Raw genomic sequence first — 18,409 nt, 5'->3', positions numbered from 1 at the left:
TGTCTGTCAGATTAATAAAGTGTACTTAAAGTGTAACTCTCCTTATTGCCTGTTATTACGTATCCCTGTCACCTTAACTCAGTAGTGGGTGACAACTTCTCTCCCCAAAAATGCAGCAGAAGAGGGACCAAAGCAGAGCTGGGACCATCCTGGTGCATTTCCCCTCTGTATTCCCGGGTTATCCCCTTTCTGCATTACAGACCAGGACATACACCTCACTTAAATGTTATTTAATTATTAGAAATATGACTAGAATGATGGTGCTGACTTTCCTCCAGGATAGACGCTCTAGAAAAGCGATTCAGCAATTCTGCATGTCATTATTTTGAATAAAGCATTCAATGTTTCTCCTGAAGAGTTTGGAATACAAGCAGATTTCTATTGTCACTATAAATGTTAGTGCGTGTCTCTTGAGCATCAAGTAAAACACATTTCAATGTTACTGCCTGCTTGAATGAGACATTAAGAGCTACATTCTGAATTCCTGCTGTTTTATAAAAATGTGAACTAATAGTGCGGTGACACGGTTCTACTGTCTCTTCCAATTGTTGATTTCAGGCACTACCTTGCAAAATATCGATGTGCAAAAGAAGCAGGGCACTGGGACCAACCCTAAATCTGAAAAATGCAATGGCTTCTGCCACACCAATGAAAAGTATTTAATGCTGGAGGCTTGGAAAAACCCCAAATCCCCAAACCGTAACCATGTTCCTTGGCACCGGTACTGGGCCTTATAACTTGGGGGAGAATAGGTGGCAGAAAGTGCATCCTCACAGAAGAGCCGCATCCCAAAGGCGTATCACGGCAACAGCATCCTCAGCTTCCCGGCTGCAGATTTCAGCTGTGGAGGGGAGAATACGGGGGAAATAAAAGCACAACAGCTGCAGTGCCACAGGCCCTTGGCCTACGGAACGTGTTGGGAGACCGATGCGCACACCCACTATTCTCAAATCATTAGAAACAACATATGGTGGGTTGGTGTTCGTGCTGCCTTTCTCTGCCTGCCCTGTTTGTGCTCAAGGTATAAGTCAATTAAGAGAGTCAGGCTGCACATGTGAGCAGAGCATCCCACCAAGCAGAATGATGCATAAATTCTTTATCAGGGTTATTTAAAAATCTTCACCACATCTCCATTAATTCTAAAAGCTTCAAAGGCACTGAAAAATTATTCCATTTTGTCTTTGTCTGGCCAAAACCTTCCTGTGCTTTTTTCTATTTTCACCACAGCTGATACACACCTTCATCATCACCGTTGTTCATGAACTCCCAAAGCACAGAGCATAAAACATAACATGGCATCTGCAAACAAGGTGACGATAATTGAGATGGCTCACCCATCCCCAAGAGCACCCCACTACCTCTTTCTGTGTATTAACTACCATGCAGAGAGGTACGTATCGGCTTGTGAAATAGCCCAAAACACATATTGTTCTCCTTGGAAACAGCCCCACAGCGTCATTCAAACACCCTGGCCTGTACAGGGTGGCCCACGGGTGCCCAAATGCGGGAGATGCAAAACACCTTTCAGGCGGGGCTGTCCCACAGCAGCCACGGGAGCAGGGTGGGCAAAGAGCAGCCCTGAAGCAGGAGAAAACATGGGAATGGTATGGGGTAACAGTTCAGATAAAGGCTGAAGCTCCCAGCACTGCAAGGACATCAGCTGAGACAGTTAAGCTACTAATTTATAAGAGATCTGGACAACAGCAGGACCAGGACCCTGCTCTGGGAGGATTATTGGGAAAGGGGTAGCTAAACACATTGCAGAGGAGCTGGGAATGCTGCGATTTGCACCAGGTGCACACAGGAATAAAGAACAAAAGTCTCAAACTCTACATCTGTCTAAAGCAGGATTATGAATTTCTCCTAACATCTCGACTGCTTTTGATGTTGCAAAAGGCGACGTGAGAAATGCTGAGGATGAGGGGACGGCAACACGAGGCACCACTGCAATACCGATCACGGTGAGAGCTCAGGAGAAATGACGCCAGAGTTGGTGCCATGACTGTGGAGTTAACCTTTGTCACCTCTGTATTTAGCTGACTGAGTTTCTCCCTTAATGAAGCAGTTTGATTTATGTCTGAGTCATTTGCCTTCATAATAAATTTATTAAATGATCATCTTTTTTTCCCCTCCAGATTTGTCACTTGAAACGCGGTAATTGGTGTTTAAACCTGCAATGGCGTGTCTTCAAATGAGTTCAAACAACCTTACACGTTCCTTGCTCTCTATATCGCAACGAATCTCAGCTGTCAGCACTAACTTGGGGACGGAAGGATTCCAAAGATGAGGAAAAATCCTGGTGTGAAGATGCTGCCTGGGGATGCCAAGAGCCCAGGAACTGCGGCTTTTTTTCACTCCTGCAATTACACACGACTTAAAGAGACCTGGGAAGCAGCACAACATGCACCAAGACCCGAAGGCGTAATTTGGGGGTCTAAAACACCATCTCAGGTCAGACAAGTGCCTCAGGAAACAAGAAACCCAATGAATTCAATGAGCACTAATTACATGGTTACGTTAGACATGTTTGAGTGTGTTGCTGAATCAGATCCTAATCGCTCGCTCCCTTGGCATCACAAAACATGAAAACAAGAAAGACTGTGCCAAGAATCCGCTACAAAAATAATTGCTTTTAGTTTAAAAAACTAAGTTATAAAATACCTATAGAGTTGCAATTGGTCTTATTTTCTCTGCAAGCATCATTTTACATTAGATCATTGTTTTTAATTTAGAATTTGAATCAAAAACTATTTCTGTTTTTATTAGTTTTATAAATTTGCTGAGCTAAATGAATACAGTAGTAAAATCAAAAACTACAGAAAATGTGCGTGATCTGAGCAGACTGTAATACTTGTAGAACAAATTGTAAATCTATTGCTTAATTAAAATTATTTGAAATGCCAAGATGTGAAAACTCTGAATTATGCTGCCATACAAAATCTACAGCTCATTTTAATAAATCACAATAGCCTCAGCTACAAAATTTTGTCATTTGAAAGGTTTCCATCTATACATGTAAATTTTTCCCCACATTATACATATAATTTTAGGACCTCATTTGTATCCTGATTTGATCAATGACTGCATAAAACAACACTTGGGCTTCTGTTGGGAGCTGCAATGACTGAAAAGTAATACAACTGGAAGGCAAGAAATTTTAAAATGCAGCTTGCAAGGTGTCGATGCATTAGTCCATTTAACTCCCGAGTCCATCCACAACGCTGACTGCATCACGCTGGGATTACCCACCAAGGGCGGCTTCTCTGAAGAGCCGAGCATCCCTAAAAGCCCATCACTGCCTCACTCTGGAGGTGACCAAGCCAGCATTCTGCCACAGCCCAGATACAAGTACTTTTTTCCCCCCAGAATACCACAGACAGCCAAAGAGATGAAACCCTTGGCCCCAGCAGCAGTTTGCAGAAGCAGCTGCACGCAGGTCATGCTGCAAACGGCTTCTGATGACCTGAACCACACCGAGAACTTTGCTGGAAGGTTTCTGCAGATGATCTGCTGGTGCGCAAAGTCGAGCAGCCCTACGTGGCCAAAGGTTTAGAAGGAAAGCAGAAGAGTTTTAAGTTCACTTTCTTAGACTCTAATTAGGGACTTTTGTCCTGAATGATAATCTGAGTTTTCTCAAAACCCATTATAATCAGAGTATAACTAAACTACACTTCTCTTTCCTTGCAATGGCTCAGTATCCAAGCACTGTGAGTGGCAGAGATTAGCAATATTTTATTTCAGCTTTCAGGGCATTAACAAACATGAGAAATTGCTCTTATAAGTAGGGTTTCCTTGCCCACTGGCTGCTCTGTAGATTGCTAGGACAAAACCTACCCAGAAATACAGAAAACTGTACTTCTGTACAGCTCTGCCAGCTGTCCACATCATTATGCACACAATTCCTTCTACTTGGGCTTCTCAGTAGGAAAAAAAACAACTCTTAAGTTGAAAACATCTTAGGGATTTCAATTTAATTAAGAGGATGACAAGGAGATAAAGGCAGAACGGTATTTATAATCATAATAGATTTCTACCTACATTGCATTGATACACCTGTGCCCATGTGTTGATATGTTCTAGTAGAAAAAATCCCTGCAATCTGTACTCCATTGTAGTGGACATCAGTATCACATGTACCTGTTTGGAACTGAGTAAAGGAGATAAAAATCTCACTCTCTGCCGCAGGAAAGGGAACAGATGGTGCAAAAATTCATACACATACAAATTCATACACACACAAATTCACACTTTTTTATGACACAAGGTTACTAGCAAGATCCTTCCATGTTTATACTTGAAAGGATTATCCCTAGAGTTAGTCATTCTCAATCAGGCACTAAAACTGAGCTGGGAAAGGACTGCGGCAAGCGTGGAGCTGCCTGGTGGCACGAGGGACTGGCAGCGATCTGCAGCCACGGACGGAGCCCAGAGTGAGCCACACACGTTCTCTTTGCGAGCTCAGAGACTTTGGCTCTTCTCTTCAGGTCCAACTGCTTCTACAAATCCCACCGAGCTGCTGTGGGTACCCAGCATGGCCAAACAAAAACAAACTGCAACCCAGCATCTGCGGAGTCCCGTGTGTTTTATTTAAGAACATATATGCAGATGGTTCTCTAGAAAGCACACTCTATAAATAAAACATGTTTAATAACCCAAATAAACCAAACAAAATAAATAAACCATGCCACTGAATGGCAACTTTCTCTGTAGAAGAATCTGTAAAACACTTTCTGGGGTTTGCAAAGTGTCTGCCTGCAAAATATTTTGCACGATTCCTTAAGCAGCTGCAAAGGTCTGCATGGTGCACCAGCCAACAAACTCCCCGCTGCGCTGCTCTCCTGCTCCGAACCAGTACAAACCAAACCATCTCCAATGTCAGCTTGAGTCAGTGCTCAGTTTTATAACTGCAAGTTATGATTTATTAGAAAACAGTAACTGTTACTTTATTTTCCTACTGCTGGGAGTCAATGTAGTCCTTATGAGGTCTGTAATGCCAGGCAAACTGCACCAGCTCACTGTCCAGCCTGGCAGTTCCCCACAGACCTTTAAGAAAAGCGGTGAAGCCCTGCAGTTGTACATCTCACTTCTGAAGATGCTTCTTTCACCTGCAGAGTGGGCTAATGGGAATGACACTGAGATCTGAGCTTACTCTGGGTTTACTTCCAGCTCTCAGGTGAAGGGCTGAAGCCAACGTGACCTGTGGTGATGCTGAAAGGGACTGGGCAGCAATTCTGTTCCTGCTGCGAGGACATGGGCAAGAGATGGAGCACGGGGGAGAAATGTCCCATCCCAGCCAGGCAGGAGGGGGATAGCCCCTTGGGAGCCATTGTGGGTGCAGTTTATCTGCTGAAACCCCTGTGAAACTGCTCCAGATCTGCCTCTGCAGTGGGGCTGCTCCACTTCAACCACTCGGTGTGGATGGGGCGTTCATTTCTATAGGAAGGGTTGGCAGGACTGAAGTCAGGCTTGTAAGTGGTTGTTTCCAGTCAATTTGTTCTTCTCTGCCCCTTTTTATTCTCTGTATAAAGCTCAGCATGCAGGAGGATAACCAAATCCAATTCAGCATCAACTAATTTTTCTCAGGGTAGATGCTCCCTTTCATTAAAAAAAAAAAAAAAAAAAAAAAAAAAAAAAGGCAAAAAACCCCCACAAACCCACCAAACAAACAATCAATCAAAAAAACTTCTGTATTTCCATACTTGCCACAATCTTGTGAATTACCAGAATGTATTATTTATATAAAGCCTCCTGCTTTGGAGAGATCCGTAATTGTTGGCTTCCTTGCTACGTGCTACAACACAGCTTGCCTTGTTTCACAGCCAGAAGTGCTGCTGTCTCTTTTTGTCTTCCTCTCCCCAGAAACTCGGCTATTCTTTTGAGACATACTGTAAGTGTCAACAGGTGGGACGGGGCGTTAGGAGGTAGAAGCTGCCGCGTTACTACAAAGGACCATCTGGGCACAACGTGCAGGCACAGAATGCAGAATCCGCAGCCAACAACACTAGAACATCTGTCTGCCTCCAGTCCCTTCACCTATGGTAAAGGTTACACACCGTCACTGTGCCAGCTGTGTCAGGTACTAGAGTTTTTATTAAAAAAGTTAAAAAAAAAAAGGCAATAGCCTGTGGGGACATATTTTTGGCATCTTTATACATTTTAAAAACATGACATTCTGCTTGATTCAAAGCTAAAGTATCCTCCTACTCCTCCCCACACAGGAGATCTTGCCAGCACCAGATATATGGGTTTATTTGATGAGACTCTACTCTCCATGCGGGTGCAGGACCCCCTTTCACATGACAGAAGTGGATAATATCTGCTTTGCCTGAATAAAACTTGGGATTATACAGGCAGCCAAATATTTTTCAGCCAGATTTCTTATTATTATTGAAGCAAGGAGCTTAACACTATTAATTTGCTATCATTCACTTACAAACCCACAGAGCAACTCAGATACAATTTCCCCCATATTCCTAATGGATTTTACTATGAATAAACAAAAGCATTCCCGCCCTGCACTTTTTCCCTTTCCAAGACTGCTGCCGACTGACCTTTTTTATCTTCCTCCGAGTAAACCAGTGCCAAAAATTCCCCTGTCTTTAACAACAACCAAAGCAGCAGCTGCAGAGGACTCCTGCAACCCTCAACCCATCAGCACAATGACCCAGTGAAACCCCAAAACTTTCAAACACTTCATTTGGCTAAATCCCCGAGTCTCATCTCTCCTGGCTTTGCAAAACTGCACCCTGCTTCTAGCAAAGCGTGCTCCCTGCTGATGCGAGGGCAAGAAACACGTGGGAAGACATTACATTACTCGTGTGGTTTGAGCTCCGCAGAGCCGGGGATGCTCTGGGGCTGTCGGTGCAGGAGGCTGAGCCACACGGAGCTCAGAGATGTTTCCAACTTGGTGTGTGACGAGGACAAAGATGGAAAACTGTCAGGTTACCTATCCAGTCTAACATCACCTGTGAACTTTTGGTCCTTTTTGTTTGAATAAAGTGCTTTTTTTAAAAATCATATTTAGTTAATTTAGTTAATACTTTATGGCATTTCCAGGAAATTCTTGCCAGGACAAACGACCTAAGGAAATGGCACTCTCATCTCAGGTGTGTCCAAATTGCAGAGCCAGCCTTGAAATGTGGCTCCTCTCCACATGACTCTTTTTTTGATTCCCAAAACCTGGACTTTCTGTCATTTTTTAATGAAACTTTTTGCTGCCTGTTTATAAATGCTCTGCCTCTCCAGGCTCCCTTTCTATCCCTCATCCCCAACAAGCTCGCTTGCTGAACGACACCGACATGCCTGGCACCACAGCGCTCACACCCTGCAAGACACCACTTTCCAAGGTTTATTTTTCACACCAGCCACTGGTAAACGAGGCCTGTGTGACAGACCACTGGCTGGATAATGAGTTCACTCTCCAGACCCACCGAGAACAAGGTACTTTCCTGGCCCATCTGTTCGCTCAGTTCCTCCCGGCATGGCTCCAGGAATGCTGTTTTGGAAGAGAGCTGCAAACACCCGGTGGATCGCTGATGTGCAATAGACCCTGGTTTGATGGCCTCTAACTCACAGTGCAGAGCATTCTCAGCCAAAAAAATGGGAAGAGACAGAGCACTGGGATTACTTCAGAGCCACTGCTGGAAACTCTTAAACTGGAAATAAGATTCAGGGGGAAAGAAAGCCTCCGGAAGGCTAAAATAAATCTTCTGGCACAAAAAATTGCACAGGCACAGCACACTTCCTCGACCACCTCTGTTTTCTAAAGCACTCAGAAAGTCAAAGCGGAGATCTAGAGAGACTAGAACAAGAAATGACACTTAAAATGTCAAGCCAGGAACCATATCCAGCCTCAACTGAAACTCTGGCACACTTGATCTCAAAAAAAAGCAAAGCTTAAAAACTTAAGATACCAGCTGCAAATATTTCCAGACACAAAGAGAAAAAGAGAACTGGTAGCTTATTCAATTTAGAGAAAGGATAAATAAGAAATGATGGGGGGTGGTATACTTCAGTGGCAAGTGGTTTAACAAAGATAAAGCAGAATCTCCAGTATTTCACCTTCTTAGTACAAGAACGGGCCAAAGGATAACTCTGACAAAGATCACACTTAAAATTGTCCTTAAGAAACACCACGTATGTTTTTAAACAAAATAGTTCTGCCCCACAGAACTCACTGCTATTCAATATGAACACGGTGCAGATGTAGGTGATTCATTAATGCAGTGAGGTAGAGGAAGGTCAGGAGAACATCCTCACTCACATTCAATAGGGCTTTTCAACAACAAACACTCACGGTTGGTGTTGGGATAGGAGCCAACTATTACCAGACACACACAGCACTGTCCACATAGAAACAGGACTAGATACACCCAAGGTGCAATTCAGAACAGGAAATCCTATTTGGTTTTGCAAACACACCACTGTCTTCTCCCTGACTGTACTAACGTCTGAATTAAACCATAATGTCTCATGATTGGAACTTTTCTCTAATTCACGCTGAAGAACCTCTCACAATCTGTGGCACTGAACAAAGTAGTAAATTCACCTCAACATCTTTATGCTTTCCCATAGTCTTTAAATCATTCATATTCAGACTTTTTGTGTGTTCTGGATCAGACAGAAATGTTTCCAGCCCATAACTCTTCCATTAATGTTTTTAAGGAACAAACTCTTTAAAGAGGAAGCCCTGTTCTTTAATCATCAGCAGTAGGAACAATGCCCAAACTTCACTGCTGCAGGACAAGCCTCAAGAAGCCCCTGGGCTCTAAGCCACCCTGGAGCAAGGTCCCTCTGAACACTGGCAGAAATCAGGCCCTAAATACATCCCCAGTGAAAAGCACACGCTGCAAACAGATGGCTGGTGAGGTGCCATCTCCCTCCTGCTTGCTTGCAAAGGAAAGAAGAGTTAATGGTGCTCACGATGTCCTCTTTTGTATGGGCACAAAAGAAATCGGGCAAACTCTCCCATCTGTCATGCAATGTGTGTGAAGCTCTCCCAATATGCTACCCCCTAACACACAATGCAGTTATTCTCCAAAGCTTGATAAAAATTTGAAAACAAGTTTGAGAACAGGCTCCACTGCATCACCTGAAGAAGCAAAGTGGGGTGACCAAGAGAGCTGCACAGTAGGATATGAAACTTCACTGCACTGCAACTGATTTGTAAGACATCTCCCAATGTTATCTTCATAGAGAAGTAGCATGCCAAGGGCTCACAGGTAAAAACTGCTACTGCACACAGCAAAATACATTAAAACAACATTAAGAAGTTTGGTTTCAACATGCAGAGTTCTGTAAGACGCAGAGAAAGACCTTCCTTAGTCAGGACCCTTTACACCAAGACACTGTGGGATAGGATATCGACAACATTGACTGTTGATAACTACCCTTTTCTCCATTACCTCTTTTACCTCCACAGGTTTAAAATGGGGTTATAAGGTCCCCATAATAATAGCTATAGAGGCTTGGACACTTGCATGGACATGCTGCTCTCAACAACACCTGACGCTGGCAGGGTCTGTGAGGCAAAGCTTCACCTCCAGAGACTCCTGTACCCCGTGTGCCTGGGAGACGTACGACTTAAAACTCTTGCAGGGCCAAGGAACGTTTTGTTGAAAGCACAAACTTGCTTTTGAAACAACAGAATATGGCAAGCAAATATGAGCAGAGTACAATAACACACTGCTAGTCTGTATAATGTTTCCTCAAAAGCTCCACAATCCTGGCTTGAGGCCAGTCTCTCAAACACATTGGGCTCTCCCCCCAGCACCATGTGTTACCACAGGTTTCTCCCTACTTCTGAAACTGCTCCGAGATGGTCTGTCCTCCTGCAGCGATCCCCAGCTCCCCTCCTCCCAGCTGCTCACAGCTTCTGCCTCCAGCCTCTGACCTTTCGACGGCTACCTGGGAAATCCCAAATTCAGTCAGAGCCTTTTTAAAGCAAACAGTATACATACGATTAATTCTTCCTGCAGACCTCAAAAAAAAAAAAAACCTTCCTGATTAACAAAGGTCACTGAATCTCAAAAGTTTATGACAAACAATTCAAACACATTACAGCCCTCCACTAAAAAATAAAGTAAAAACAAAACTGGTTTTGTTTGGAGAAAACAGATGTAGCTGACAAAAAGGCAAGAAGCTGGCCAGATAAAAACTGAATAACTGATGGAAAAGCATCTGTGTGTTAATAACACCAGCAACTTGTTCTTATAAAATGCATAGGGACAGCGCAGGACCTCCTGCCACAACAATCCCAAGGGCTCAGCAGTCAAAGGAAAAAAAGAAATATATACGTATCCTAACAGCAAGCGCTGCCCGGAGCTCCTGTTGGAGTCGCTTGGTAGCAGGATATTCTCCAGTTGCACTTTTCCTTCACAGATGTCAAAACACCTTGCAGAAGTGTGACATGGTGTTATCTCCATTTTACAGACAGGGGAACTGAGAGGCGGTGATGGTAAGTTATTTTTTAAGATGAGATAGTGTGTCATCAGCAAAGTTAGAGCCACGGCCCGAAATCACTCCAGCATTACTACAAACCCCTGCAGCCTCCTCAGGGAAGGCAAAGTTGGAAGGTGGCAGCGATGCCCTCACAGGTGCTGTGCCTTGGAGCACACCAGCACTTCTCCCTGGTGACAGTGTCGAGCAAAGCTCACCACCCAGGGCCATCCAGCTGGGCCGGCACTTCAGTTCTGCTGGCACCGAGTCTGTCCCCTCCTCAGGCAGGGATGCTCCAGCCCTCGGGGGCTTTTGCAGCTCCCAGGGGCCAGCAAAAGGAACAGCAACCTCCTTTGCTGTGAGGAGCGTAGGAAAATATGAAGAGGGAATCGTCAATCATGTTCCCTCATGTTCCCATCATCCCTGTCTCTATCAGGCAACTGTGATTTTGCTAGCCTGACTGATCCATAATTCATAACTATCATCCAAGCTCAATAATTACAATGTTAATATTTTGGTAATTTAAAAGTACCTTTCTCTGCCAGAGTTCAGCCTGTACCACTGACTAAAGTACAATTTAAGTGTTTACGAACAAAACTGTTCTCTCCCCTCTTTATTTTCCTCCCCGTTTCATGCCTTCAATATGTTTTCAAAATGTTGGGGAAAAGAGGAAATCTCAGTACTTTAAGGCCAAATTTAAAAATGATGAAATACATAATGCCTGATCGGTCAATCAAATCCAATTCTACAGTAGAGACGCACTCAAAGCCCTTCACTTTCTAATCACTAATAGGTAACACTATCAAATTCAGCCCTACACTCTATTAGAATTGCAGTAGAAAAGCACTTAGTGTAATATCCAAAGACAGCTTACCAAATACTCTTCATTTGGCTCAAAGACAAGCCCAAATATGTTAATAATTCAAAAGCTTCCTCAAACAATGTGTTTTATCAATATGCTCAAAAAAGGAAATAAAAATACCTAAACAGAACTTCCATAGATTAAAAAAAAAACACAAATCCAACTTGTATTCAGCCAGAGGACCGCGATGTTTTCACAGCATAGGCACTGATTTGTGAACTACCCGTGGCTGTGTTGCTGTCACAGCTGCAGACCCCGTCATCTCCCAGTTGCAAACCTGGAACCACTTCCCTGCTTTCCCTACCCTATTTATCCTTCCTTTTGACCACAGTCATTTCAGGCTTGTTTGTAGCAGGATTTTTTACATCCTCATCTCCTATTTCCTCATTTCCCCATCAGCCTCTCAAGCATCTATGTACAGTATTGGTGGGGCAGCGATGAACTTCATCCAGCCTCCCCTCTCCCACCTGTGACACTAAGCATCTGCAACCAGCTCCAGTGCTCATGTGCTCTCTTTTCCTACTATTGTCAACCTCAAACTTAAGGTTTTCTAAGGTTTTCTTGCTCTCCGGATCACTGGCAGCACGCTGCTGTGAAACACGTGGAGGTTTGGCAGAACTGCCCACCTGCAGGCAGCAGCAGTTTCGACAAGCAGATGTAGCAAATATCGAGTTTACACGTAGACACAGACACTGTGCGCTGGTGACAAGTAGTACAAAGGCTTATTTGATGCGAAGACAGAACGACTGCATTGCTCATGTCAAAAAAAAGATCAGTGGAAGCATAACAACAGACCATTCTGCATGCTACACACACTGCATAAAGCACAAAAAATACTCTTTATGTTTCCTGTGCTTTTTTAACCTGGTTTCTCAGGAAAAAAAGATTAAAAAAAAAGAGAGACATGCAATTGTTCTGTCACTCATTGCTTCCCCAAATAACTTTTGAACCTGTTGGCTGATCTCAGGTCTGACAGATAGGCAGAGGTCTCAAAGGGATTACATTCCTACCAGATGCAGGAAAATAATAGAGACTCAAACGAGTGTCTTTGCTGAACTCACCTCCTTACTGCAGGCTGTACCTCAGGGGTACCAATTAGACCACAAGCCGGAGCAGCTCTGCGGATAAGGGAACAGCTGGGGGAAATGCTTACTTATATCATCAGACAACGCACACAGAAAAAATAATGTTGGGAACATTCCAACCACAGGATACACTGAGATGAGGGCTTCTGCCTTCTCAGATCCATCCTCCTCCAAGCACAGAAATCCAGAGCAGAATCCAGAAACACCTGTGCTGGCAGCCTGAGCACCTGTCCTTGGCATCTTTGGTGCTTATTTTGTTCTCAAAACCAAAGTCACTTAGAACATTTGCAAACTCCCATGTGACATCTGTGCTGATGCCCCAAGGACTGTGCTGTTTCCCCAAGACACAGCAATAAATGGTGTTACCTTCCTCGACCTCCCCTGCCTGCCCCCTCAAAGCTGCAAACGTGAATCCATTCTCTGAGCTACTAACGCACAAGTACATTTTCTCACTAGCATTCCAAAAAACAGAAAAGCATTGCCTGGCAAAGAGTAAGATTCCTATCCAGTCTTAAGGGGATGTGTATGACAAGGAAGCTAACGGACTCTCATTCTGAGAGCAGCCAATGCTTCTAATTAAAACTGGTGTGGAAGATCTGCAGCTATCGTATAAATCATCCCACTATATGCTATAAATAAGAAGCAGATACTGGATTGATCAGCTCCCATTTGTCAACAGAATGAAGATATTTGATTGTGCCTTCCTGAATAATAAATCCAAACATACCTAGCAGGGCACTGAGAGTTGCTAGAAGTGTCTCTTCTATCAAACAACAATGATTATATTACAGGGCATGCATTATGGGGGATCATCCATTTCTCTTGTTTTCTCATTTAGCGCTGACATCCTCCCTCCCAGACGAAACATTTTGCTCCGTAGAGCATGTGTTCATGTGAGAATCTCAGAAGTGAAGCAGGAGCAAATGCCACTGAGTGCCCTGATGCGATGTACAGTGGGATGTACCACAGAGCAGGTTTTTTTTCCTACCCTTTTTCCTGTAGCACTTCCAAAGGACACTCAAAATGCATCAGGTCTCAGACAGAGGAGCATCACAGTTCTTATTGGCAATAGATATCCATTTGTACAGAACAATGCAAAGAAACAAAGCTAAATTCCTTAAAATCACCTTGTAACATCACTGAACAATGGAAACCCCAAAAGGCACCACACACAAGCAACAGATTTTTAATAATAGTAATAACAATAATGATAATATAAGTTACCTCAGTCCTTTGTGGAAAGCTCTGTCAACCATGAACACTAGATCCTGCTCACAGCCACCATGTCTTTCTCACTGTGAAAAACAAACAAATGGGCACCAATTAGGAAGCGGCATTTATTAATGCTAAGTTCAGAGTAGCTTCAAATGTTGCAATATACTCATAAAAAAAAAAAAAAAAAAAAAAAAGATTTAGGATTCCTTGTCATACGGAAGGCTGCAGAAGGTTAATTGAGTTCACTGTAGAGGTATTGTTGCCTCTATAACATATCTAAGGAAAAAGAACACTGCACTCGGGTTATGAAGATAGATTTATTTTAAGCCTTTAAAACTACTTGTTGTTTTTTTCTTTTTCCTCTATCAGGATAATGATTTCTCTTGCTTTGCCCCCAAATCCCTCTGCAACTGAACAGCAACTCTCACAGCATCCCCTCACCCAGTGGTTTTCACACCTTCCCAAGAGCAGATGCTCTCATCACACCAGCAGACGCAAGATGCGGGCGAGCCGTCACCTCTGCCATCCATTTCCAATCTCCCAAAGGAAAAACAACCCCTGGGACTGACCACGGGATTTAGTGAGGGCTTTTCTCTCTTCCGCGGAAGGACAGGGAAGCCAGTAAAGGAGCCCAGGAGGCTGCTGGGAGCTTCTGAGGGGCTGTGCCTTTACTTTCTCTTCTGCTGGGGCCTAAAGGAGGGAGATAAAGGGGGAAATCTCCCCATCTGGGGCTCTTCATCCCCCACTTCCAAAATGACAGCAACTGCCTACAGTCCTCTCAATATTACTTAGATTTACAGCATCCTTCTTAGTGGCCTGCTCCTCACCTGCTCATGCTAGTAAAGCTGTAACCTATGTGTACTTATTTTACCAACAATAACTGTAAATCGGGATGATTTTATTATTTTGGGGTTATGTTTGCCAATAAAGAGGAGAAGACAGTGCTAGGCTGAAAGAATTTGATGGCTAGGCATTGATTTTGAAATCCTGCATCCAGAAGCACTCACCTCGCTGTCCGCCCTCCCCTCGCTCCCATGGCTAATTAATGTTCTCAGCACTATGAGTCCAGCCATGGTTTGCACATCACCAGCTCTGCAAAGACTTTGCAGTCACTGTTTAGTGCCTGATGATGATGCAAAAGCTACCGCGGAGCAATTCACAACACATACACCAAGTACAAATAACGCTTTCCTTGCTGAAGCAAGCAGATGGGACTTGGAGCACAAGATACCATTTTAACAAAATCAGCTTGTTCAGATGACCTGAACTTGAAACTAAGGTGTTAAAATCCAAGACAAAGAAGATTTCTGATTGGCAGTCAGTGATGTCATACCTGTGCCAATTACAGATGTAATTCAGGCAGCTGCCTTTAAAAATAAATAATTCCCTCTCTGATACAGCAATAAGACACTGTAGACAGCCCATTTGCAGGGGATTACATGGCACTTCTCAGGTAGTTAAAGTCACTGAGCCTTCTGACCTTGTGCCTCCTAACACTACTGGAGGCATAATCACATAGGAACGCACAGTTTATCATGTGTGTCTTATTGCTTAAGTAACTTCAGGCCACACAGCAAGCTGAGCTGTGGACCTCACGCTCATTTGCTATGAATTATTATGAGAAAACAAAATGAATGTAATAAATAGTGCTATTAATTAGCTTATTGTATCATTTCAGGGACTGACTACACAGATTAAGAAACACTAGAGGAAGCCTGTGCCAGGCTAGAATAAAAGGTCATTGCCTTAAATGCAGATATTTCAAGCTACCATCATGCTACACGACAAGTAATCTTGGCATGTTGCAGTCTTGAAGTCACCAGAAGTAATCGTCTCGCCAGATGAGATCCTAGCTTTCTCACTGTCATAATGCTCAGCATATAATGAACATCAGGCAAGGTGAAAATTGATATCAAGAGCATTTCTAAGAGCTAAAAAGTTAACACCTAAATAGGAAATCAATATATGCTCCAAGTATTGATCAGCAGAATGTAATCTTCAGGTTTTTGTCTCTGCCAAGTGAATACTGTTATAGGTTGAGCTGAAGTCCAGTAAAACACCCTACTTTAAAGTTATTAAAAAAAAAAAAAAAAAGGTAATCCAACCCTGTGCTTTACAGAACAATTACCCAACTCTACCAAAAGCGCGCACATTTGTGCAAAACAACCAGGAACGTGCTAACCCAGATGTCGGCAGCGACTTTTTTACTGTTTCTTAGTTTTTTAAGGTTGTGCTTCCCTCCTGAAAACAAACACCAAAGACCAGAAGAAACCCCAGCTGAGGAGCATCGCCTTTGAGGAACATCAGCTTTGAGGAGGATGGTGTTTGGTATGTGCATGGGAAGGGCAGATCTACACCGGGTCATGGAGCATGGGGCAAAGATCTTGAGCTTGCTCCATCTGGGGAATCTCAGATCTTTCTTACCTGCTCAGGCTTTCTTACTACTCTGCATGTAACACTGCTCAAAGGTGATAACTTTTGGGAGCAAAGTCAGGATCTCCCCACAGCGCTCTGCTTTACGGTGGGGATATATCTCCTTGGGTCAACACCAGGTGAAAAGCAGCTGCAGAATATGTCATCCCATGCTGTATATCTGCTCAAAGCAAGCTTTTCAGACTCATTGATGAATTAAATAGCTGTGAAAAACAATCACCTTATTGTTTGAGTCTGCCAGCCTGCAAGGAAGCAGGAATTTCTGTGCATTACATCAAAGAAACACTTGACCCTATGTGATCGATTCAGTTCCTCCTCCTAACTATTATACACAAAAAACCTGCATTTCTGCTAAGTATCTCAGGTGAAAAAGGGGCAAGAATATCTCAGAAAAGGTTGGAAAAACTGTACATATCTATAGATATTTGTTGGTCTGCATTCCTTTAACTTTGCATGATTAAATACAGCCTGCTTCTGTTCTTCCACTTTATCCTCTGGGGAAATTTATCATCAAAATTATTGTACAGCATTCATTACTCTAGCCTCATTTAAAACCTTGCCCTACTTATTATTTAGGCTGCAAAAAAAAAATGCTGCTTTGTATAGTATTTCCTATAATAGTCTCAATCATTACATTTAAAAGATTGCTGTAAGGCAGCTTAGCCTGTATTAGAGAAAAATAACGTGGAATTCCATAGTTAAGTGTTACAGTTCTTCAGCTTTTGTTTCTCAAATCACAACAACGCAACTTTTCAATTCTTTAAAAGACTCTTGCTGCTAATTAGCAACACTGAGGACTTCAATCCCTGGCTTTGGAAGGGACATCTAGTAGCTCTCCTCTGGTGGGATGGGGAGGAGGCTCCATCAGCTCCGAGGTGGTGCAGGGAACAAACTCAGCTGCAACATTCAGACCAGCTGGCAAAGCAAACAAATGGTATTTTTTAAACTCTTGTTCAAAATTTCTGTTTGGGACAAAGAGACAGACGCAGCTACGTAAAAGAAACAAGATGTGGTGTCTAAAGTGAGGGAGAAAATCTAAATTAGTAGTAATTTGGGAAATTGTGTTTGTCTAAACCTTCTTTACTTCTGAAAAAAGATTGTTAATTGGAGTTTGAAGTCCCTGGTGCAGTTTTTCCTGAAACGCAGACCCTCCTGGGGTGGTTATGAGGGAGAGATCATCTCTTCTCCCATTAGCAGTCTCAACAAGATCTCCTACATGGACTGCAGAATTGTTTTATTTCTAGCTTGACCATAGCAAATTCAAATGGAACCCACAGGGTGGCCAAAAGCCATCCATTAACACTGAAGATTTTTTGGGTGCTGTGTCATGTATTTATTGGCTTGTTTAGGTTGTTCTGACCATCCTAACTGCCTTCCGCAGACATGACAAACCTCGGTGGCTTTTTGCTTCCCACAAAGCTGGCTATCCTTCCACCTCTTCCCCATCCCAGATCAAAGATCTGACACAGGACTTCGGAACATGCAAAGAACCCCAGTTTAACTCTCTATAGTGGGGAAAATTGCCCAGTTAAACCTAATCTTCACTTTAGGTTTTGACTCAAGACTACTTTTTCCTTTCACCTGCCTACCTTCTCTTTTTGACTGCTTTCCACGAAAGGCCTTGCTAAAGACCTTTCAATATCGTAAATAAATGAGATAAGCCAGTTCCTCTCTCTTCGTTTCTTATTGACAAGTTCAAAGACTTGTAAGAGATTAAGAGTGAAAGACTGTACGTGACCTGCTGGGTCATCAAAAGTCTAGGCTTTTCCTATCACTTCCAGCCATATCCTACAGTACCTTTCTACTGGATAAGCCTGATCTTATCAGCATCTCCCAAATGTTTTCTTTTTTTTTTTTTCTTATCAGTTGAACCAGTTTACCAGGTACAAATGAAAAGCTTAGTGGTCTGTAACTCCCTGGGATCATTTTCTTTCTGGTGTCATAAGAATGCATCTTGTCTTTTCTATCCATCGAGCAGACACAGTTCTCATCATCCAGGGGAAGGGGGAGAAAAAGATGTAAGTCTTGGTGGAAGGAAGGGAACAGGACAGCAGAGCTGATGTTCATACCAGCTGTAGCGACAACTCCGATACATGCAATGTGCTGACAAAGCCATGAAATAATGAAAATTCTTGTTTTATAAGACAGAGGTCAAGGTAGGGACCAATATTTTCCTTGGGTATTATTTTATCATTAGACTTAATAGATAAAAATACGTTATTTTCATTTTTACCCCTAATGGTACGGATTCAGATTTAATAACAAAAAATATGCAGCATCTTGCTATTTGCCATGCAAAAAATACAGCTTTTTCATGAGTTCAGTCAGCAGAGGCTGTTTCCAATCCATTTTTATGAGCGTCTGTGTGTTCCTATGA

General features: G+C 43.0%; 1 protein-coding gene across 11 annotated transcripts in view; it reads right to left on the bottom strand.

The window, feature by feature from the left end:
* DAB1 (DAB adaptor protein 1) overlaps nt 1-18,409 on the bottom strand; it is a 436,898-nt gene that overhangs the window by 210,568 nt on the left and 207,921 nt on the right. For all 11 annotated transcript variants that reach the window (XM_021295514.2, XM_021295492.2, XM_065070963.1 and 8 more), the window contains exon 2: nt 13,609-13,679. The gene's annotated coding sequence lies outside the window, so the exon portion shown is untranslated. The remainder of the gene's footprint in view (nt 1-13,608; nt 13,680-18,409) is intronic.

The sequence above is a fragment of the Columba livia genome, chromosome 8 (genome assembly GCF_036013475.1).
Source record: "Columba livia isolate bColLiv1 breed racing homer chromosome 8, bColLiv1.pat.W.v2, whole genome shotgun sequence".
Classification (NCBI taxonomy): Eukaryota; Metazoa; Chordata; class Aves; order Columbiformes; family Columbidae; genus Columba; species Columba livia.
This window is presented reverse-complemented; position numbering and strand designations above follow the sequence as displayed.